This window comes from Manis javanica, chromosome 11 (genome assembly GCF_040802235.1).
Source record: "Manis javanica isolate MJ-LG chromosome 11, MJ_LKY, whole genome shotgun sequence".
Lineage (NCBI taxonomy): Eukaryota > Metazoa > Chordata > Mammalia > Pholidota > Manidae > Manis > Manis javanica.
In genome coordinates, this window is record NC_133166.1 from 99,363,510 (window position 1) to 99,388,645 (window position 25,136).

The 25,136-nt window shown below is 41.8% G+C and overlaps 1 long non-coding RNA gene across 1 annotated transcript in view; it reads left to right on the top strand.

Moving 5' to 3' along the window:
* LOC140844485 (uncharacterized) overlaps positions 1–25,136 on the top strand; it is a 180,859-nt gene that overhangs the window by 153,295 nt on the left and 2,428 nt on the right. The window contains exons 4-7 of the long non-coding RNA XR_012122886.1: positions 10,668–10,812; positions 20,554–20,642; positions 21,788–21,868; positions 23,267–23,389. This is a non-coding gene — a long non-coding RNA (uncharacterized lncRNA). The remainder of the gene's footprint in view (positions 1–10,667; positions 10,813–20,553; positions 20,643–21,787; positions 21,869–23,266; positions 23,390–25,136) is intronic.

Sequence of the window (25,136 nt, forward strand, 5' to 3'; positions counted from 1 at the left end):
AATGCAAAGTTATTATAAGAAAAAAGATAATAAAGAAATAATTATCTGAGAGTCCAGGAACAACAGCAGGGAATTTTGGACACAAAGCCAATGGAAACTGTAACATGCAGTATTAAAATAAAAGGAAAGAAATTATGGAAACAATAGACACCTTGGAAAAACACTGTAAGTCAGAAATAAAAGTAGTAAAATGGTGGCTGTAAACTGAGAACTCACAGAACTCAGGGAAGAGTTATTTAAAAAAGAAATTCAGAAATAAAGAGTAATAAAAAGGAATACATGAAAGAAAAAACATTGTGGAAAGTACAGTAAAAAATTAGAAGATAGAGAAGAAAAAAGGAAGGAAACATGTAAAAAGGATTTGGGAGAAAGTGAGAAATAAAAAGACAAAGATAATAATGAATGAAACAAAGGAGAGACACAAATAATGAAAAAAAAAGGATCTAACAAAGACGACTTGATAAAGGAAAACTAGGCTTAAAACTATAATTCAAGAAAACTTTGCTGGAATAGAAGAAGCTTTAGTCTATATATTCATTTTTAATGGAGAAGTAAACCCATGAACACCAACATGAACATCAACATCAAGAGAATCCGAGTAAAAAACCTGGACTTTAAAAATAAGAAAAATATCCTTATGGCATCTGAATAAAAAGATTAAGTCATTTTAAGGGGAAAAAGGCAGATTGGAATCAGATTTCTCAACAGCAAGTTTTCTTCTTGAAAACAGAAATACTTTAGAGACAGAAGGAAAAGAATAGGGAGCTGTAAGCCATCTAAGAGTAAAACGCCTGCAGCTGCAGACATGCAGGGTCTCATGGAGTGGTTTTCTCATGAACTTGTCCTGAGAAATTGACTACAGAGTAACCTTCAGACAATCAATACATGATTCTAGAAAATACACTATAAGTTCTCAGGGGTGATCATGAATATATTTACCTATAGAATAACAAATAAACATTGGAGATGAGTTTAAAAAGTAGTGTACTATTGACATATGCCTGGACTATGTCAAATAATAAAACTAACAAAAATCAGAGGAGAAGAAAAGAGTAAATGGAAATGATAGATTTACATACTGTCTTGTATGTATTAGGTGGGAGTAAGAGGATAGCAGTTGAGGCTGGCAATTCAAGTAGTTGAAGCTTGAGCTTTCTTATTGCTTAAAAATTATTGTTAAGTTAATACTAGTGATAGAAGTTTGATGGTGGGGGAAAGAGAAGGAAGAAGAGAAGAAATTGTTATCTGACACTATTAGATAAATAATAAGAGTAGTAAATAATGATAACAGCTAGAATATAAATAAGAACCTTTCTAAATGCCAAAGGAGACAAAAATAAAATAAGTAACAAAGAACTTTGTGCATTGCGTATGTTTATGGATGTAAAAAGTCATAGATATATGTATACATTACATAATTGATTGAAACATGTAATTGGCATCTTCGCAGGTCATAGCAATAGATTATCAGCAATTCCACATGATTCAAGCAAGAACAAACATATAAACCAATGTGACAGACCTGAGGAAAGGTATTGATTATATCAGTAAATGTCAATGGGCTTTATTCACCTATTTACAGAAGAAAATTTCTGATGTTGGCAAAGCAAAAGCCTTGCTGTTATATAAAACATACGGAGAAAAGAGTGAATCAGAAAGGTTAAGAATAAAAACTATTAACGGTATACCAGTCAATCGATAAAAAAGAAAGCAGAGGACATGATCTGAATATCAGAAAATATAGATTTCAGGCCAACAACAAGAGGGTCATTTGATAAATTTAAGGAGTACAGGTAATCATAAAGATATAGTAATTACTAATATCTATGCAGAAAATGAAAGTACAACTTTTATAAACAGAAATTATAGGAGACACAAGAAGGAATGGATAGACTCTTCTAATTTGAGATTTTTTATATCTCTTGCAAGACAACGGGATTAAGAATTAATAAGAATATACAAGACCTAAGCAACATCAAAAAGGGAGTCCACATATATGTATATTTAACTGAATCTCAATAATAAAGGATACAATTTTAAAAAAATTTAATGACCCAAAATGCATTTTTGGTCATTTGCAAACACTTACCAATTATTAAAATATAGATAAAAGCTTCATTTCATTCTAGGAAATAGAAATAATAAACCAGCTTTTTTGGCCACAAAAATACAACTCAGACAGAAATACTTAATGAAATTATTAAAACTTTCTCTTAAAGACTCTTGGGCCAAAAAGAAAAACATGAAACAAAATTGCAGAATTACTAGAAGAAATCATAATGGAGATATATATTTGGAAAACTCATGAGAACCAATGAAAAAGACAACTATAAACAATAACACAATTTAGTAGAATAGCAGGACATAAAGTCAACTGATAGGGATCATAACCATGCCATATGCAAACAATAACTAATTAGAAGTTTTGATGGAAAAGACAACTCCACTATAATCAACAAAAAAGAAAAAATACCTAGGCACAAACTTAAAAAAATGTGCAAAACTTATATCTAGAAAGCTTATGTATACATATACATATATATATTTGCATGTATATATATAGCTAAAATATAAAAATAGATATAAACAAATGGAAAGCTATACCATCAAAAATGATGAGGAAAAAGGATGGTAGAGGTCAGCAAGTATGGCAAAATCTTGGCAATTGTTGAATATGGATGAAAAGCATATCAAGATTCATTATACTACCCTCTCTACTTTTTTGTATGTTTGAAAATTTTGTAATAAACTAAATTAAAATAGTTAATTGCAATGTTAAAAAAATAAAGGTATCTAAGTTTTAGCTCCATGCTATCAAAGCACACCTGGATAATTATATAAGTTAATTAAAATGATTTGATTAAATTTTTACAGTCAGATTTAGTTAAGCTAAATCTCTTTGGAATCTCTACTTAATAGAAAATTAATTGTACGTGCATGTTTTGGATACTTTAAAGTGATAGCTCTTTTTCTCCACTCTCTCTGACTCTGGTCAAATGAGGAATCACATTTCTCCTTGCCTCTGTTTCCTAAGACTATACAAGGTAAGCTGACAGGCAGAAAGAAAATCACACAGATTGCCAGAGCTACTGGGTCCTTAACAGAACATCTTACCTGTACTCTGGCTTCAAGATGGGGCCATGTGGAGTCCAGATTACTGTCTTTAGGCTATTGCCTGTCTTCCCCTGGAAAGGTACACCTGCTCAAATAATGTTCAAAGAAAAATCTTGATGACCATTTCATGCTTATCCTCACTGAAAATCCCAGGTGAAGGATTTGACTTTTCTTGGAGTTAATGTTTGCTATTCTTGAAATAATAGGCATTAATGCTATTATAATTGCCTTCAACCAACCAAACCAAAACAAAGCAAGACCTGGGTTGGCGTCTGAGTTCCTATTAGACAAAGCCTGGCCTCCTCACCCTGGCATCTTGGCTCAGCATCCACACCTTTCGGGAAATGACTCTAATGCGTCTTTTTCATTGATGTTGTCTATCATATATCATAGTACTGTTGATTGCCTACAATCCAGAAAAAAAGGGGGAAAAAATGCAAACCTTATATTTGTTTAATGTTGCTAAGTTTGCAGAATATATTTTCAATATATTTTTTATTTAACCCCAACAAAAGCCTTAAAAGTTGGGCATTATTTACCTTCAATTTTTTTATTTAATAGGCCAAGTGGTGCTGGAGGAGCCCAAGCTTTGCCCAGCATCAAAAAGCTAATTTGTGATGCAGCCACAATTTTGATTTTTAATTTTGTGCTTATCCAACAGTAATATGTTATCACCGAACTATGTATTCATTAACCCCTGAAAACTTTCTGAATTGGACCTACTGGTTTTACTACCAGGATCCTTTCTCTAGGAAACTCTATCTTACTCTCCATCCACATCCCTCAAAATTCATCTGTCATTCCAGGTTTGGATATGAAATACTTCTTGTTTTCTTGAGATGGATGAGCTATCTTCCTTTTCTCTGACCCAGCACAGGCCATCCTGTGTCTCTTGGGGCACTTGACATATTCTCCCATATATTGTGTTATTGTGCCAACTTATCTTACTGGCAGAGCCTACATCCAACTCATCTTTATGTCCCTTCCAAGTTGCAAGTACAGTAGCATATTATAGCAGGTATTATACTTAACAAATGTTTGGGGAACTATGTGGAATTTTTCTGAATATAATTTAAAGACATGCCTTCTCTCTGAAAGGGTTTTTTTCTTATAATAGAAACTCATATGGTAAGTAAAAACCATTTTTGTAATAAGTTGATTCATGGGAAGTACAAAAATAATACTGCTGGTAGTAAAAATCAGTGACATAATAATAATGGTAATCTTATAACCTTGAATTATAAGGTTCTTCCTTTCAAATTATAATAATTCATATCCATCTCAATTGTTTTCCCAATATGCCTATATGTCAAGGGAAGGGTTGTCAGTATAGTGTTAAGAACAGAAACATAAAAATAGGAACCTTGGACTCTAACTTGCGTTTGAAAACCAGCTCCTCGAATTATCTGAACAAGTTATTTAATCTCTTGGGATCCCCTTTATGAAATAGAGATAATGAAGTGTTAAGATCTGCAAGTTTCTTATGAAGAATAAATGAGATTAAGTAGGCAAAGCTCTTGGCACAGTATCTGGTCTGTAGTAAGCACTCATTAAATGGTGTCAGTAATTGTTATGAGTGAAGGGAATGAGATGTAAGACACACAATGATTGAGGGACTTGCTCAAGATGATGCAATGAAATCTAGCTAGAACTCAGGTGTTTGGTCCCTGGACCACCTCATCATCTCCCACTGGCTTCCTCCACCTCTTAACTGCCTTTTCCCTCCCTTTGCCCTGTTTGTAATAAAGAATTTGGTTGGCCTTTGTCCCCAGTTCCTGGGAGGTAGATTCTAAATACATGAAATTTCCCAAGTAACAGGAGTGTCTTTGTTATTCGTGGTGGACCCTGATAGGTTATGCTTATGAGGTAGTTTTTGCTCAGGAAAAGATTCAGGATGGAGGTCATGCTGGAAAGACCAACTGTATGATAAGCAGTTTAGGACTTTGAGACGTCTTGACTGAGACCCATCTCCAGGCGGGGGAAGGGGGGGCTAGAGATTGAGGCACGTGACTGATGACTTCATAAATCATGCCTGCATATTAAGTCCCAATAAAAACTACAGGCACAGAAACTCAAGTGAGCTTCCGTGGCGAGCATTAATCTGCGCAGTGCTGCATGTCAGTGTGTCAGAAGGAGGTGCACCCAGGCTCCACAGGGAGGGGACAAAGCAAGCTGGGCATTTAGGAACCTCCCAGATGCTGCTGTGTCGTATCCCTTCTAGCTTGTTCTGATTTGTATTCTTTTGCTAGAATACAACTGTAATTCTAAGAATAGAGCTTTCCTGAGTTCTGTATGTTATTATAGCATATTATGGAATCTAAGGGATGGTGGGGATCCCTGAATTTGCAGTCATTTGTTCAGAAGTAAGAGAGGTCTAAGGACCTTGGAAATTTTGCTGGTGTCTGAAATGAGGGCAGTTTTGGGGGGGGAACTTCGCCCTTAACTTGTGAAATTTGTCCTGGTCTGTTCTGGGTAGTCGGTGTCAGAAGTCTTGGTGTCCCTTTCACCGAGAATCTCAACAGGGAGATCAGTGTTTCATAAGGTACACACTCTGCAATCTCGGATTCAAAAGTGAGATTTGTTTAAAATCTATCATCTTTTTTACTTCTTGTTGTTCATTTTGGAGGCATAGTCCTGAAACGTGATGACATTGGCTCTGTACCGCTGAGCATTTAGGTACGGAAGTTAAAAAAGAAAACAAACCTGAACAGTTATGTATATGTGGTACTAACCTATCATGCACTCTTTTCTCTCCCAAAGAAAATCCCTGATCTCCAAACAAATTAATTCATTTGCACAGTGAGAGGAGGAAACCGCGCCGAGGATTCCACCGTGAGGGGCACCGGGGGGGCATTGAGCAGGGCAGATGGAGTGCGCATGTGTTGTGGCTCGTGATGCTCTGCTGGGCAAATCTCTCTCTCACCGGCCGTATGGAAATCATGATCAGGAAACCCTGGAGCAACCCAGGGCCTCACACCCACCCGAATCTATTTGCAGCATCTCACAGCTTACTGAGAATAGCATCTCCCGTACTGAGGTAGCCGCCTCCCTCCTGTCTGCTTTGTGGGCTCTAATGTGTTGAGATAGATCCTTCCTCCGTGAGGCAGAGCCCAAGTTCATTAGAATCACGCTTGCTGCTTCAAAACCTCCCTTAATCTCCCTAGGCACCCCCTGGGCTTTTCCAGCTGTATTCACTAACCTTGAATGTGGGTATTTAGGAACAATGCTAATGTTCTTAAATTGCTTTGCAGTCTCCTCTCCTGGATTATACCGGCAGGCAGAAGAAAGAAATAGCAAGGAAGCCCCAAGAGCCATTTTGCAAATGCTCTTTCTCGGAAACCAGGGGATGTCTGACTGTGAACCCAAAGGGAAAGATGCAGGATGGTGCTGGGGTGTGCTGTGCATGTTGACTCTGCTTTCAAAGGGATCTAAGCTTTTGGAGTGGGCATTGGGTCATGCTTTTAATGTCATATTAAGGGCCAGAAAAAGAAGACACTTCATACATTTTAGATAATAGCTTGTTGGTGCTTTAATAATACTCATCTTAAAAGGGTGTTTGTTATTCATTATGTACAGAGCATTTCAGAGTTCTGCTTTCCATTAACCCTTTCTCTGAGCAGACTGAAGATAGTTTTAAAACCATTCTGTTAGGAAAGCCAGTTTCAGCCTGGATCTTGAATTTGCTTGGATATTAGGGTGACTTGCCAGCATTACAGTAGAGTTGTGGTAAGTAGTAACATTGGCTGCTTCCGGACAGGAAACTAAATGTCTTGGAAATGGGAGCAAAAGCAGATAGTTCACTACTAATCTTGTGTTTCATACCATATGAATATATCACCAATTTGAAGTACAAATACATAATAATTTTTTAAATGATAAGAAAATGGTGCAGTCACCCTGGAAAATGGTATGGCGGTCCTCAAAAAAATCAAACATAGAATTACTATATGATCCAGCAGTTCCTCTTTTGGCCATATACCCAATTAAAAGCAGGGATTCCAGCAGATATTTGCACACATATGTTCATAAGAGCATTATTCACAATATAGCTTAAAGTCCATGAATGGATGGAAGAGATGAAAGCAACCCAAGTGTCTGTGGATGGATGAATGGGAAAACAACATGTGGTATATCCACATAGGGGAATACTATTCAGCCCTAAAAAGGAAGGAGATTCTGAAACATGCTACAATATGGATGTACCTTGAAGTCATTATACTAAGTGAAACAAGCCAGTCACAAAAGGACAGCTACTGTATGATTCCACTTCCATGAGGTACTTGGAGGAATCAAACTCATGGAGATAGAAAGAAAGGTGGCTGCAGGGGCCGAGGGAACAGGGGAAATGGGGAGTTATTGTTTAATGGGTAGAGAATTTCAGTTTGGGAAGGTGAAAAAATTCTAGAGGGGTGGTGGTTATGGCTGTAGAACAGTGTGAATGTGCTGAAAGCCACAGCGCTGTACATTCAGAAATGGCTGAAATGGAACATTTTATGTGATCTGTATTTTGCCACAATAAAAAAAAAAGGTAAGGAAGATCTGTGGACATGCCATTGATCACTATACGCACATTTCCATCATATCTGAGAAGCAACCTCCATGGGCTGTCATTCAAACCCCCAGTGCAGCGTGGATGTTCTTGGAGTGAGGGAGACGAATTTGACAGAAGGCAATGTTCTACTTCTGTCCAAACAGGAAAGTGAACGCAAGCATCTGCAAGTATTTATTGAGGGCCTAATCAGGGACCTCATACTGTGCTAGAAAAAGTGAGAGCTTGGAAGTGTAAAAGATGCATTTTCTTCCTTCAGGTCATTCAATTAATAAAAATAGAAATTAGATTCCTACTGTGTTTCAGGCATGGTGCCAGGTCTGGAGGTACAGCATAAAGGCACCATGTTAAGTTATTGAGAATGTGATGGTCAGTGGAGGCAGACAGACTTGTATACTGGTAATTATATAGATTTTTATACAAGATCCTGTGGGAGCACAGAGGGACACCATGGAATTCCTCAGGCCTGACTTTATTGGACTTATAAGGTTCAAAGTTTTGCAATAATTCTAACCAACAAATATTTTTGAATGCCTACTATGTGCCAGGTCCTGACCTAAATTCTATGAGTGATCCAGATAATCTATATGTAAGACTGTGTTCTGTTTCTCAGGGAGCTTGCATCCAGTTATAGGCAGAATAGGCAGAAAAGAAAATATGGCAGCATATAATTGTGTGGGACACATTCTTAATTTTGCCAGAGATTAGAGAGAAGAGAGACCAGTCAGGACTGGGACTGTCATGAAAATTCTGAAAGGTGAGAGCAGAACTGAGCCCTAAGAGATAAGTAGCAGAATTTCAACTGGTAGAAAGTAGGTGCTGGGAGACAAGTATATATATATATATATATAACATAAAATATATCGATAATTACCAGCTAACAGAGACAGAGTAGGTACTAGGTTTATCGTTTATCTTTCCTGGGCTAAGAGGTAAAAAGCATCCCATTAAAACATGATCCTGTGTAAGCAGAGACCCTTGCTCACTTAATAAGCATGAATAGAGCACCTATTATGTGCTAGCCATTGTTCTAGGCACTGCAGGCATAGCCATGAACACGCAAAGTCATGCTTTCACAGAGTTTACGTTTTACTGAGACAGGCAAATAAACAAAATACATCTCATGCTCTGTGATAATAAGAATTCTGGCTAAAAAAGTAGGGGGTGGGGTGAATGTTGGATAGGTGTGTGCATACTGTAAAGAGATAGTTGCAATGAAACTGTGCTTCTGAGAGGATCCCAGAGTCACCTTGCTGCAGGTGGCAGCATGGCCTGCATCTCCCAGTGTTTCTATGAACTTGGCCTCTGAGCGCAAGTGAAGATTTCACCAATTTTCTTATTACTATGAAAATGTACTGTGATTACAGTCTCAGATACCACATGTCTTCTTCCTGCATGGAACCTTTTGTGACTTCTTTACATGGAAATCCTTAGGAGGCAGTACATTCTGACACCACTTTAGTGATACCACGTGAGTGTCCTGAAATTTAATTCAATTATGATACTAACATGGAGTTAGGGGTAGATCCCACAAGTTGAAGGCCAGGGTACCCCCCCCAAAATGCCCTTCAGATGCCAGCCTTAGGTGGGGTTCCCAGACTACACAAGCTTCTGCCTAGTGGGCTACATGTTTAGGGTTTCCTACAACCTGCTCAGTTTCAGTAATTCTCTAGAATGAGTGACAGACCTCAGAAGAGCTCTATGCTTACAATTACCAGGTTATTAGAAAGGATGAAAATGAACAGCCAGATGAGGACAGACACAGAGCAAGGTCTAGGAGGGTCCTGAATGCAGGAACCTCTGTTCTCATGGAGTCAGGGTGCCCACCTTCCTGGTACATGGGTATATTCACCAACCAGACAGCTCCCCTGAGCTCCAGTGTCCAGAGATTTTATATGGGATTTCATTAAGTAGGAATGATTGATCACATTAATTGATCATGTGATTGAATTCAGTCTCTCGGCCCTCTTCTCACCCTGGAGTTTGGGGGAGGGTCTCTAAGTTCCAACTCTTTAATCAAGTGTTTGGTCTTCCTGGAGTGGCCAACCCTTCCTTTGAAACTAAGGGCTCATGGTGATGTTGTCTCCTTCACATAACCTCAGATATATCAAAGGGGCTTTTATAAGTCACAAGACACTGTTATCACTGCAAATTCTGAGGGTTTTGAAGTTCTGTACCAGGCAATGGGGACAAAGACCAAATGTAGTCTTTATTTCATTGGGGAAAGTCAACAATAACTCTCTATTTCTCCACCTAATGCTTAGATAATGGTCATTTAGTTAGCTATGTTCTATCCAGGATAGAAGAGAAATCAGTTTTTCCACTTTTCAGGAAAGAGAGATGTAGAAAGCATAGCCTCAGCAAAGCCAGGCTTTGCTGTTGGTTTAAAAATCTATAAGCTAAAATGTACTGTAACTATATCCTTTGTCTCCTGGCTAAGGACCAGCCCTGGAATACAGAGAAGTTCCTAATTTCAGCACCTTCAGTCTGTCCTCCTGCTGGTGGGCTCTCAGATCACCTTCCTTTTGATACCACTTTAAGCATCAAGCAGCTGTTTAATGCAAGATTCTCTTCTGTTCTTTTCCCTTTTTCTTGGTCAGTGGATTAGCCAAGATTGATTTTTCTGCATGGCTGGGGAAGGCCTAAGGTTAAGAGATGAAAAGGTAGATTCCTTTTAAATGTAATTTAGATTTTTTTTTTCCTGGTGTTAGTTCTGATATTAACTACAGAATCACTTCAGTGTTCCAGAAACACCTGGGCCCCAGTTGCATCTGCGGGGGCAGGGCCAACCTGGCTTCCCCTTGGGCACAGCTGGGCTGCCGCAGGTGGGGCTGCCGATAGGAGCCAGCCTCTCTCTCTCTCTCTCTCTCTCTCTCTCTCTTCGCTCCCTCTTCCCATCCCTGACTTCCTCTCTCTCTCATTCTGACTCCTCTTTTCTCTTCGTTCTGCTTGCAAAATACAACTAGACATCATATGTGTTTATTCTACACTTTTGTTCTTTCAGCGTGTTTTATCTTTTGCAAACTGAAGAGCTCAAGGGAGAACACTTTCTGAGTCAAGCAGATGACAAAAGAACCAATCGATTCATCCAGAAAGCCCATCAATTCAGCGGAACAGCATTGACATGAGGAGTGTTGTGGACAAAGCAGGTACCTGATGGACTCAATTTTCCACTTTGTGCCAGGCTTCTCATTGGCAGCCAATAGATCCTGTCCAAATGCCATGCCAGCTGTGATGAATGACCCTCTCCATCCCTGCCTGGACATGTTGCCACTTACCCCCTGTAGTGTATACAAGTGATTCTCTCTACATTAAATGTCAATGGGTGATTCACCAACACCATCTTATTAAGGCTGGAGACTACCTCAAGCCTGAGGCACCGTGGCAGGGGCAATGGTGGAAAAGGAGGTGAGGTGATGCTGACATAGCAGGAGAATTAGAGAAGTCTGGGGTTGAGGGCTGGAAACTGACATTCAATAAATGGACCTAAGCAAGGAGAGAATATCTGAGAAGACTGAGAACTTGAGAGCACAGCCAGTTCAAGCTGAACAGTGCTTAAGATGGTAGCTTAGGCCAGATGCTCACACTGTTAGTAGACCAGCCGAAAGGGTCTGAAGCATTGGTTCCAGGGGCGGGGGTGCGGGGCATGACATCGTGCCGTATTTACATGGGCTGTAGGTGCAAGAGCCAAAGACCTATGCCCTGCTCCACCATTTCTCTCCTTCCTTCCCCCTCTCTCATTTTCTCTCTCTTTATCTCTTTATTTCTTCACTTAATTATTGCTAAGATTGGAAAGGGATACTTGAATAATGTTTATGTGTGACTTAGCCAGACTCAAGAGTTAGATTCAAAGAGGTGCCTTCAAGCAAGCCAGCCGGTGGGAAGCTTCTAAGTACCTTGGTGGGATTGCAAAGGGCCAGCTGCACGTCAGTGCCCCGCCCTGAAGCCCCCTCTATCATGGGGTCCCTAGGTAGGGGTGGCAAGAGAGTTTGGACCATTTACTGCATGAAAATGAAGCTACAACACAGGCACACAATGGAAACCCTCTTATGGGTAATCGGGAGGTAGAGACAGATGCTCACAGACAAACCGGATGAAAACACAAACAGGAAGAGCTAGAGTACTGAGGAAAGAAGAATCTGGATTAGTCAGGATTCTCCTGGTGGCAGGTAACAGAAACCAATCCTGAGCACGCTTAGGTGAAAAGGAATTTTCTTGGCCAATCCAATTAAAAATCCAGGGGTTCACTAGCTTCTGGCAAATGGGACTCCATGCTCGGCACTCTCTCTGCCCTTCTCTGTACTGCCTTCGGCCGCAGGCACGCTTTTCGGATCCAGACCCAAACTCCAAGTCATCAGCACCAGGAGAAGCTCAGGATGCGCTGTCACTAGGTAAATTTGACTGATCTTTTCTCTGGACTAATTCCTGCGGCCAGGATCACAGGAGGCTCTCATTGGTCCTGCCTTGGCCCCTGCATTCTCGCCCCTACAGCTAGGTGTGGGGTAAGCCCCACCTAAAATATGCATTCTGGGAGTGGGCAAGGAATGGTCCTGCCAAGAAAAATAGGGGTCTTTTTTTTACATAAGAGGAAAATGCTGGTAGACAAAAACAACAGATGTTCACCCCAGATGCTAAAAAGAAGCCAGAAGCATAAAACTTCGACCCAAGAGCAGTTATGCACAAAGTCCGGGGATCCACTAGGAATCGATGAGACCCAAATGAGGACTCAAGGCTTAAGGGACAGTTGCCCACAACACGTTGGGTGTAAGCATCTCTTTTTTGATAAGTGGTTCGGGCCTTCCTGGCCTGTTTCCTGTTGCTCTTCAAAGAAATTTGCCCTTTCCAGGCCAGACCCCAGAGACCCTATCGCGGAAGTGAATCTACAGAATTCGAGAATGTCCTTCTGTCTTTCATTTTTTCACCTCATAGACTCTGGTCTTATATCTTCACCTACCCTAATCCCTTCCCCACATACTTACACCTGTTTTTCTATTGATGTTACACAGTAATCAGAAAGGATCACTGGTATGGCCATTCTGGTGAATGCAGCCACTGAGACGGCCCCCTCCTCTCACAGCCACATCATCCATGCCTGGGGACATGAGTGGGGGTGTACCAAAGGGGTCTGGCATAAAGGGAAGAAAGCGGTGGAAGAGAGAAAAGGATAGCATAGTTGCATCATTTTAAAGCTACAAATCCATCATTTTGGTTGCATTTACCAAAAATGTTACAAAGAAAGGGGAAAAAAATCATGCTTATTGGAAGAGCAATCTTTATTTAAACAACTCACAGAACTAGTGGCCTCACCCATATGTCAAGCCCTAACAAAGGGAACATACCAGTGAGAGTGCAAAAAGGGAGAGCAGAGCTGCAGGCCCCAGAGCCGAGACAGCTAATTATCAAAGCTCCATCTCCATCCCGTTGATGTCAAGCCTGGCAGGGCACTGTGGCTGCTGCCAGAGGAGAGGAAAAAATTATCCAGGCTGACGCCTCCAAATAATTGATAATTTACCTAAATGAACAAATCAAGTAAGATTTAATCGTTGGCAGAAATTGCTACCCAGGAACAGCAAAGTATATAATTGCTTAAGCATTGCACATAGCTGCCCTTCATCCCCCTGCCCTCCCCCTTTCTTTTTCTAAACCAAGTGTAATTGTTTAATGACATTGATGGGGAAGAGACTTGTGACATTATAAATGATACTTATGACAGAACTGTCAGTTGGTGACAGCTCACCAACAGCCCCAGTGAGAAATTAATAATTTCAGATGTCACAAATAAGATCTTGCTGTAAAACCACACATAATCTTGTCCTCTTGGGACAATTTGGTTGTTTTCCTGCCTCCAGGATGGAGGCTGGGGTAAATGGTTGGGGATATTTAGTGGTTGTTTACCTGTGCCTCTAATTCTAGGGAGAGGCTAGAATTTCCCTGGGGAAATTTGCACCTAAGCAGAGTCCGAATTTAGTTTTCTCACTGCCACTTGTTTAAGGAAGCTTTCAAGGGGAAAGAGCTAACCTGTTGGGACTGATATTAATAAAGACAGAAAGCTGAGAAAGCAGAGAGGTTATTTTTAGCTGGGTAATGGGGAGGAAATGGGGCCACCCTGTGATATGCTAAGATATGCCTGCACTCATTTCTGCCTGGAACTCCCACACTCTCTGCTGGGCAGACATCTGTTAATTGCTTTCTGTTGGACTTCACTTTGACATTTGGGGAAATGGAAGGAGATTGCCTAACCTTTTTTTTTTTTTCTTAAACGATGTCTCTGTGGAGTTTTGGAGCCAGTGAGGAAAGGAAGTGAAGGGAGTTTGAAGCTCCCTCTCTGCCTGGGTTTGCTAAAACCTTCAACACATGGTGCCTAGGGCACTTGGCCTGAATTTTATTGAAAACCCAGTGTGGGGCTCCAGACAGTCAGACTCACTCAAGTTTCTCCTTCCAGGCTGCACCGACCTGTGCTCCACTTAATCAGGACACATGCTTATCTCTCCACCCACTTTCCCTTATGTTTTACTCATCTTGTAAATAGATTCTTACGAAATAATAAAATGAGATTTTCATTTTATAACAAGAAACGTTCATCTTAACACATGCATCAGTGCCTTCTTGACCAGGCAGTTCCTGTAACTAGGCATCAGGAGGCTAAAAAGCAAACTTCAGGGGATGAAGGTAGTAGTTTCACTGGTACATAATCTGTTCTCCGCCTTTTATTGGGCACCCGAGTAGTCCTGCCTCCTACGCAATAGCATTTGGGAAGGCTGACCTATATGGTGTAGTGTGACTAGTGGCCACTAGGTGGCGGCAAACGCCCTCCTGGCCTGATGGTTGGAGGTAGGCAAGGACTGATACAGGTGAAACGGGTCTGCTGTCTGTTACACAGTATCACTCACAATTTACTGGATGCTGGCCACGTGGCGGGCAACCACGCAAGTGCTGTTTATACATTAACATATTTATCTTTTTAACAATTCTGCGAGTCTTACAGAGGATTAGGAACTAATGTGCTCACGGTCACATACCTGGTGGCTGGCAGAGGTGAAATTTGCCCCCAGTAATGGCTGGTGGCCCAGGTTGTGATCTTAGACATGCCCTCTGCTGTGCCCTTAAGGAAATACCCTTAGATCTGGGGAAGAAGTTGAATGGTCAAAACTAAGTCTCGCCCTCACTGTGAGGAAAAAGGGCCCAGAAAGAACGAGCTTATCAGCTACACAGAATCTGCAAGATGGAAAATTCTTGACCTTCTAGTCCAGCCCTTCGTCAATGCAGGATTCTCCCTGGCACAGCCTGGAAGGATTACAGCGTCTCTGCTCGGCCACTTCTGGCCCTCTCGGGAGAGGCTTGGCCAGTGGAAACAGCAGCTATTTTTTTTGGCACAGTTCCTGATTTGTTCAAACAGGAAAGCAGAGTGGAATGCAGATTGCCTGGGAAAGACGTTCTGAGGACAGGCCATGTATAGCTTTGCTATCTTCACTGACAGGCTGGCCTTTAGGGCCTCCCTTAGTTTTAAAAATTACTTCTGAAGAAAGATAGATGTCTTTTGGTGTGGCTACAATATTCTTTAAAAGACACCTGAACCTGGTAAATGTCATCTGACAGAGACCCCGGTGTGAACACTGAATTTCGGAGTACCAGAGTTCCAGCCTCCCATTACCTCCCTCCCCTCCCTCCCCAGTTATTGACTCCGTGCTTTTCCATGTCGACACTGCCTTCAACACATCACTGGGGAATTTGTACAGTCCCATGGCTTTGCTGACACCTCTCAGAAAAAAACTAGAATATCATATTCACCAACATGGCATTTCCACTTAGACGGCCAATCATCACCTAGATTCCTACATTTGAGAATTGAGCCCTTCTCTTTTAATCATTAAAGTTGCTGTCTGCCCCAAACCACATTTCTGTCTGAGGTACCACTCCCTGGACCTCTGGGCTCAACAGTTTGAAATCATCTTTAACTCAGCCTTCCCCTTCATTAATTCCTGCTGGGGTTTGCTTCCAAATGCCTCTCAGATTTGCCCTTTTCTCTTCACTTCTACTGTTCTGGTGTTTAATACTGCAAACCTGGATGCCTTCAACAGCCTCTGGGGGCTCCTGATTTCTTATTAACCTTTGTCAAATAATTCTGTTAAAGTGCCCCTTGGGTCTCAGCCTCCCTCTGCTCTAGTCCCCATAGATGTTTCTGCATGTCTCCTTTGCAGGTCCAGACCCTCTCCCCGTTTGCCTATTACTCCCCCTTGCAGTCCATTCAAGTATCTCCCCTTCTTTCCGAGGCCACTCCCTGTCCTCCCTGCCATGTGTGTGGCATGTGGGTGGAGCCCAGGCACAGGACTCTACGGACGTTCCCACGTTGCCTGCCCCTGGCTGCGTTCTCCGCCCACCCCCCGCCCCCCGTTTACAGCCCACCAAACCACTCTCATGCCTCATCTGTATTCTGATCCCATGTTATTGTATGACTCAATTTTTAATTACACAAGTGATCTAATCTACATTGCTTTAAAAATTAAAATTTTGTAGACAAAGCTAAGGTCCCCTCTGATGACTTACCCCAATCCTGGTCCTTTCCCCCTTGTCCCAAGGTAGCATAGTTAAATGTTTAAAGTGTATATGCCCAGATATTTTTGTTTTTATATGTGTGCATAGAGACTATGTTGTATTTATATTGCACATGGCCATTTTTAATATAACTGACATTGTTCATTTATATTTTGTAAACATACTGGAAATCTATCCAAGTCAGCTCACCCGGATGAGCCTTACTGTGGTTAGCTGGTGAGCGCTACTCTACAGCATGAATCTGTCACCGTTTGTTTGACTGCTGCCTCTTTGATGGGCATTAGATTCGGTGTTTAGGTTCACAAATACTGCTTCACTGAAGATCCGGTGAACACAGCCTTTTGCATGCGTGTGAATTGCTTCCACAGATTGCATTTTCTTCTCAGAATGACACAGTAAGGTTATAACAAAGCTGATATTTATTGAAAGGTTCCTAAGTACCAGGCACTGAGATAGGCATTTGCACAATGAATTTTGAGCTAGGTATGATCATTCGTATTTAATAGATGAGAAGGCTGAGGTGGTGAGTCAAGATTTGAAATCCCATTAACGTTCTTGTTCCTATCAGTCCTTTGAGCTGAGTTCTTTCCCTTCAACTCTACTGTGAATCGCTTGATAGTGGGAACTACATGCCATACTTCCCTTCATTCTCTAACATGTCCTGAGTACACAACAAATCTCAATAAAACTTGATTGATTATTTGGGAGACAAATTAGCACTATTGTCTTAACTGGCAAGATATTTTATTCAGGTATTTTAGCAGCAATAAGATAACACTAGCATCATAGAGTAGCTGGTTAAAATATTATTAGAAGTTAATTCATATTTTAGCAGATAATCCCTAATTAATCTGCTGCAGTTATCTTGTTAAACATCAATTAAATCGCCCCACATCCCTTACAGGTTTCTGCAATTCATGAAATGTAATTATGCAGCTATTGCTCATGTATTCTTTATAGCTTATATAATCTGCCAGTTAAATACAAGTCAAAAAGATTTATCTTCAAAGTTTTTAATAGCATCACTAAGTGTTCTAATTAATAATCAATATCACGTTTACATAATTAATTGGGAAATAATTCTAATGAGATGGTGCCTTGCAGCTAGCCAGGCTGAGGCTAAAACTTTTCTCTCCTGTAGTGATCATCTCTCAGAGGGGAAGAGTTTGTTTGAGCAACCCAGATTCCTCTAGGACTGTAGGAAGTGCTGGGCTTAGCACCAGGGAAAAATCATGGGATTCTACTGGCACATCCTTATTTACATCATTTCTTAACAGTGTGTAATACAAGTGTCTCCATGGAACATAACCCATTTCTTGGAAATGAATTTTCAAGGACACAGGCTCCAGTGGACTAAAATAAATTTCTTCATTTTCCTAAAAACCGATGTGATTTTCTGAATCTGAGCCCTCATTCCACCGGATGCAGAGACCAGCTCTTCACTTTAAAGTAAACTTAGTTCTCTGTAGTATCTTCTTAGGCAAATAGTGTGATAATTCAGTTACATTCTAATACTGAAAAAAAACCACAAAAACCTTTCAGCTTTTTCCCTCCCCCTCTTCCTTGGCGCTGACTTTTAACTGGGGTGATTTTACAACAGTTCCCCACGGCAGCGCCAAGAGGGGCAGCAAGAACGGTGCATGTCCGAGGCTGCACGTCTTCTCAGCTTAGCTGTCATCCTTTGAGAAATACCATGAATGCTGAGCCCTCGAGGAAGCTCCTTTCACGCTGACCCACTGCAAGTGTTCAGTTGCCCTCATCCTACATGAGCCTCTTTCACTGAAGTATTTCTGGCTTTGCTGTACCCGTGCCATCCGACCCAGGTTTGTAGGAGCTCCTCTTCAGCGTCCTTGAGATCTCCAGGTCCCTGTGCTCCTCTGACCCTTTCTCTGCCCTTCCCAGCCCTTTTCCTGGGCTTTAGGGTCACTTAACTCTGAGTCATTTTTTGACAACTAAGGTACTGTCAGGGGTCCTCGCCCTGCCCCTTACCACCTTACAGTCTCCCTGCTTTATGGGTCACATGCCCAAAGCAACAAGAGAAAGGAATGCTGAAGGCTATGACTCTGGGTAGGACCAGCAAGACACAGAGCTTATCTCCTTGACCCCTAGAAAACCAGAGGATCTTGTTTTAGTCCCCTCTTCCAGATTGTCTGGGGGTGGTGGGGGAATGACCCAAAAATGGACCCACCCTCTGTTTCTTAGATCCTCTCCAGTTCTTTCCTCTCCCTCTGCTACCTGTGGGGGAGGCGGCTGAGGCAGAGACGGTCCTACTCAAGAGCATACCTTTGCTTCCATTTTTTGTGTGCGTGTTGCGCTAGAAATCTCAGCACTTTATCAGGGAAGCAGGCAATGTGGAGTCTTTGTCCTTTGGCTCTGGAGTTTTAAAGGTGGTCCCTTGTCAACTGTGGGAATAGGGACGGTCTCCAAAGAGTGGAGAAAATAATATGCCAAGTAAAAGCTCAAGGATTTTTCTGCCATGCCTTTATCATGTCAGAGCCGAGGCTGGGAACGCTGGAATATATGCAGTCGCCAGTGTTCACAGCACAGAGGACCAACCCAAACCGACCACACCGAGACAGGGAAGCAGCGTGATGTTCCTGAGGCTTCTGTGATGTGGGTGGGAGCCAGTCAACCATGCAGCTCCTTCCTCTTGCCCAAAGTCGGGGGGATGGATGCGATGGATGCACGGGCCCCTCAAAGGGAACTTCTGTCTCAGGCAAGTTTTCTGTAAAATAGGAAAAAACTGCTTCTCTGATTTGTTTTTTTTATCCCAAATCTCTGGCTTCACTTCAGGAATAAGTCTATATTGCTTGGGCTCTTGGGGCTGGGGACTGCACATGCTGAGAGTCTTCAAGGAAGAAGGAGGAGAAATGGATATAAAATAAAATTCTTCATTGTTCCTGGAACTACAAGTTGCAGTTGGTGAAACAAAATAATATTTGGATCTGGAAGAAGAAAACTCCTTCACCCAAGCACACGTGAGCCTCTTAATGCAGTTGCGTCTGCTCAGACGACACGGCCAGAACAGCCGCGCACCAGGTCAACCAGAAGTGCAGTCACCCTGTTGGAAAGGCCATTGCTCATCACGTTCTAAGAACTGTCTGCCCCTTTTGGTTCTCAGCAACAAAGAGTTTTACTCCTTCTTTCTTGCTTATTCATCCTTATGGCTCTTAATCACGAGGGAATGGAGTTTTCACACCGACCCTTCTCACAAAGAAGAGCTGCTGTTTCTTCCACAATAACAGCAATACAACTAAAGTAGGAAGGGTCTGTCTCCCCTCAGAGCTCCAAGTTCAGCACCAGTACACTGGATACCAGTGTGGGTAGCCCCCTCTGAAGATCACCTCGCTCATCTTCTGTCTCCTGGAAAGATACTCTTCAGCTCACCCAGGAGAGGTCTCTCAGCTTGGAAATCTCTGAGGAAGGACCCTCCTTAGCTTCTTGCTATTGACCATGCCAATGTCTTTAGATTTAGAAATGCTTTATGTTTAATCATAATCTTTCCTACCACTTTTTATTTTCCTCCTTTGTTATGAGCCTTGCCCATGCAAAAAGGGTCAAGTAGGGAAAGGTTGTTTGGGGTGGCTTCTCTTTTCTTCTCTCTCTTTTTCTGCATTCTCTGCTCTCTCCATTGCCCAGGTTTCTCTGGGACTTAATTGTCATAGAGGTAAGTAGATAGATGCACTGTTTTTTTTTTTAAGACATTGGTCCCTTACGAAATGAGCCCTGTAAGAAAAGAGCAATGCTCAATGCAAAATGTTGAATGATTAATGATGGCATTTCAGATACCTCTGGAAGGGCAACTGGGTTAGGGTGAATGTTGCTCACATCCCTCAAATAAAGTCATGCTTGTAAGATCAATTATGACTAGGGAGTCAAGGCAGCCAGCTATGAGTTTCAGGAAATGTGCATCCATCTCTCCTTAATAACGATGCTACTTTGGCCAACTTAGTAGATGTCTCTTGGTCTCATTTTCCCGATCTGTAAAATGGGGGCAATCAGCCTACCCCATAAGTATTGTGAGGATACTAAATGTCTCTTAGTTTTGTTTTCTCTACCTACAAAATAGGGGCAATCAGCCTACTTCACTGGTTATTGTGAGGGTCAAATGAGATGATATAGATAACGCATTTTTCCCTATGCTCTCCAGGCATATTGCATTTCATACCAACTGGCTATTATTATAATCCACGGTGACCCTTTCCAGAGACAATCAAAAGATTTTCAGATAGGCTGGTGGAGTACCAAGAAGTGCCAAAGGGGAGTAGTTGCTCTTTCTCCTGGTACATTTGATAAATATTACCATATAACCAACAAACATCTTTCTCTCTCCCCAGGATAATTCAGTCTGGCAAGTAGTAAAGGCATAGAGGCACAGGGAGGCATGCAGCTCCCCAGAGCACAGTAGGCCGGCGTGGATAGCCAGGTGAGCGGAACAACAGCTCTTCTGTCCTTTGCCTCCCCTAAACATTTTGCAGTTCTCATTAACTAGAATGAATGTCAGCACGTGCTGGGAGTTAGGCTGACCCTGTGTACCACATTTTATATTTCCCAGGACTGGCCCATATACAGCTTCTTTCTTTCTAAGATAGAGGTCTGCTTAGCATACAGTCAAGCAGAGAGTCAAGTTGTGATGTGGTTAAACCTGAAAGAATTATGAACTGTAGCAAAAACAGCCAACTAAGGGATAGCTCAGGCATTTTTTTCTTTCCCCTTGATATCTATGGAAATGTTCATTTTTAAGCATCACAGAAATAATCACCTACTGTATATATTTTCCCCCTTTTTATGGTTTTTATTGGTATACAACATTATTCAGCTTAGGCTCTTCCATCTCCCAAGCCAATTTCTTTTGCATCTGTGCTTATATTGATGCTATTCAAACAATGATCCTCCACCTCCCATCAGTTTCCATCATGCATTTCACATATTATGAACTTATTTAAACAAAAATCATCCTCTCCGGGTACATTTCTTTCCCATCTGTTTCCCCTATGCCTCATACAACCAATTCTCATTTCAAAGCAACATTGTAATATCATTTATTGTTATTCTCTCTTGTTTTCCTAAGCATCTTCTGTGACATTCAGAGGGGGAGAGGTGAGGAGAAGGAAGATATGCAGTATTATTGATTTATAGTCAAGAAGGTGTTTCTTACTCATAATGTTTCTGAAAGGATTCATATCAATTTTTCAGAGCAATGGGATCTCTATAATGACTACACTTTATGGGTGGTTTACAGTTAGTTTTTAATGTACTTCCTCTAAATATCATTTTAGAGAGTTTGGAGAAAGAAAAAAAGGAAAAATACAGCCAGTTATCCAGATCATCCTAAATATCTAGGTTTTCAGATTTTTAGATTGTAGCCTGGCATTCAGATGTTTGGCTGAATTATTCACCCTTCCTTCAGATGCTTGGCACTGCGGAGACCCATCTCCCTGCCTCCTAGAGTCGATATGAGGTGGTGGAGTTGGGGGTTGGCAGGTGTTTTTCTATTATGAAACAATTTAAACCTGGGCAGGCACATCCGTCTCTGAACACGTTTTTAACTTAATAATTTTTTTTTTTTAGTTTCCATTTGTTCAGAGGTAGTGTTCCATTTCCCGGGGTCAGGAAGACCTGCTGTAAATACCCTGATCCTTCATAAATCAGGTATTTGTGGACCTATTTCCATAGAGCTTTGGCCAGGCCATGAGAGACAATTGAGTCTCATAGTCCGCCTAGCAAGGGTGTGCGTTTCTTCTGCCTCTGCTTGCCTTGCCCAGATCGAAGGCCTGGGGCCTGGCACATGCTCCCAAGGCCATCTGCGGAAGACCGCCTCAGATTCTTTAAGAGAAATAAGCCATTTCCATCTTTGAAGAAATATCTGTGGAGCCCACATTCTGATAGACGACTTTGAGAGGTCCCCAAATCCTGCGTGGAGTATTTAGCTCATTTATAAATGGGCTACGTTTCTTTCTCTGAAAGAACGGGTCAAGTAAATATTATCTCATAGAACACTTATCTTTGGAATGAGGCTGCTTTAATGAGTTGGAGGCCTTTTTCAAGACTTCCTGCGTCAGAGTCTCTCCCACAGGAAGGATGCCGGTGGGGCGTCCGCACTGTCTGGTTCAGTCCTTCCTGTGGCTTTGAAGTCGGGCACTCCTGAGCTGAGTCCCTGCTTTACTTTCTCTGGGCCAAAGAAAGCAAGATGCTTCTGTGCTTTGTCTGTAATGGTTTTGCAAGTGGCGAAGAACCCATTCATCTCTTTTACAGCTCATTACACCTGAGGAGCCTTATTTAGTCAAAGGCAATTGCCCTCTGGGGAGTGGTTAGAATTAGCAAGGAGCAAAATCTTTTGGGGTGGAAAACACTCTCTTCTCTGTATGTTACAGAAAACAAAGTCAGAACTTGCATACGTGCTCCATGACACCATCTCCCGTTAGTACAGCGAAGGTCTTTTCCTTTTCTTCATTCGCCCCCTGTGAATGTTATTTCTGTTTGGTTTTGTGCTCTCTGTCCAAATGAGCAGGTGGATCGGACCAATTTTCCTTAGGTAGATGAGGTCTGGTTTTAGTTCTATAATAGGATAAACTTTCCAAAAGCTGGAAGACCCAATCATAAGCTGTATCATCTTGAGGTGTAGTCACAGGAAGCTCCTATGCGGTCTTTTGCAAGTGTTGAGTCAGGGGAGGGAGTTAAGTGTCAGAAGGCTGGTTGGACCGAGTGTCCTCAGACCGTGCTTTAGGAACATTACTGCCATGGGAGGTATAATTTCCCAGTCACAGAGAACCCTTCCTCCCCATCTCCTCATTACTGCTTGGAAGATCCTCCTTGGCACACCAAGGAAAGAGTTCTTGGGCTTAAAGCCCAAATGTCTTAAAGAAAACTTCGATCTTACTAAAATGTAAGTGGCAAGTATGTCCTTTCTAGAAGCAGGATTTGACATGAGAGAAGAGGAAGCTTGAGGGTACAAAGGACTTTAGGGGACACCAAGAGTGGGGAAATGTTGGCGGGACAGGTAAAATGACTTGAGGATGAACTTCACTGACTTTCACATTTTGCAACCAGCTGTTTTCAGAGGTCTACACAAGGAATCGGTGAGAGGTGGGAAGATGTAGAAAGGAGCTGGGGAGAGTGGCTGAAACAATGCCTCCAGAAATGAAATGCCTGGGATATTTTCTGAGACACCAGGTGAGAAATAGGTGACTAAAAGATGACTTACTTTAGCAGGTAACCTACGGTGCCTGGCTGTGGCCAGACGACACAGGCGGAGAGAGTCATTTCATAATAAGACATCTATGGGGTGATGATAGCCATGAGCTTGAAGTAGACAGAGCATGCATGCTGGACCAGCTTATGTGTGGAGGAGAGGTGAGGAGCGAGAGAGGAGTCCTGTCTAATATTCTGCAGGACACAGAGTGGAGCTAAGCACTTCAATAACTGTCCTAGTTTCGGCTCCAGTGGTGCAAGGGCAAAGCACGGAAATTAGCTTCGATCCAGTTTATTTGTTGCTATCTAAATTCCAAATTGCTTTTTATTGTGAGGTTGGCCCATTTGCATGCAAGGAACCTCACTCTAATCTACTCTGATAATGATTTGGGTGAGCAGGTTGAAAATTCCTTACTCCTCCCTGAAGGCTCACACTCCGGAGAGGAAGGAGAGCAAAAGCCAACCTTTTCATCATTAAACAAGGAAGAAAATTACATCTTGTTTTTATTCTTTCCATTTCTTTTTCCATCTCTCACCATGTTGGATGCTGAACCAGGCTTGGCAGAGACATTGACTTGAGAAGATGGGTGATTTGTTTCTTGGAATTCAAACTTCTTTTTGTCATGAAGCCTCAGTTATACTGCCCAGCCAATTTCAGCATGAAACAAAACAAATTGAATGAGAGGACTATATTATTTAATCTATACATGGCCAACATCCTTTAATAACCTAGGTTTTCTTGAACCTAAACCTTATAGAAACTTATTCATCGTCTTTCTTTAAGTGTCTAAGATTTATTCTCAGAGATACTTAATTCTCACATGGTTGAAATTACAGATTCGCCATGTGAAAATTCAACCATACTCCTTTCTATCCCAATCCATTTCATTTGGTTTTGGTCCATTCTGTCCCATTTTCCCTCTGTCTCATTCTAGAAATCACTGAAATTAACTCTGGAACTTAATTCCATTTTTGAGGACCTGGATCCGCTACCACGACTCAGTGGTGAGTCGCCACCATGTCAGTGGTGAGTTGGACCTCTACAGGGGTCTAGTTCCTCTGACCATTCCAGTATCTACCCCTCCCTGGCCAGACACTGGACATGAAGTAAATGGGGAAACACTCATTTAAGAGGCCAGCAGCTGGGTTATTGGCCAGATAGTGCTGGGACCCCACTGAAAAACAATCAATAGAAAGGTGAGCCAGTCCAAGGGAAAATTTGAAATAAGTGACATTTAGTTAAATGTATTTAGTGTCCTTTTCCTCCCCATTTTTCTTCCCTCACGTGGCTCCTTATTGGGGAACTCCCCCTTTCTTTTTCCTAGCCCTGGGGTTCTCACAGCGCTCTCCTGCTCTCCTGGGTGCCCCTCTCTGGCACCATAGTGGACGCCTGGCCCCTCTTTCCCATCCAAATACGGGTATTGACCCCTGCTCTCTGCTTTCCTAGTGAATACTAGGGAACTGTAAGCTAAATTCTACTGAAGAATAAGGAGTTCATATGTTATCCTTTCCTGTGGATTCTGAACTTTAAAGGGAGACTTCAGAAATGATTTAACCCAATGCTGAGGATGTGGAGAAAAGGGGAATCCTCATGCACTGTTGGTGGGGATGTAAATTGGTGTGGCCACTATGGAAAACAGTATGGTGGTTCCTCAAAAAAATTAGGAATAGAACTACCATGTGACCCGATAACTCCACTTCTGGGTGTTTGTCTGAAGAAAATGAAAAC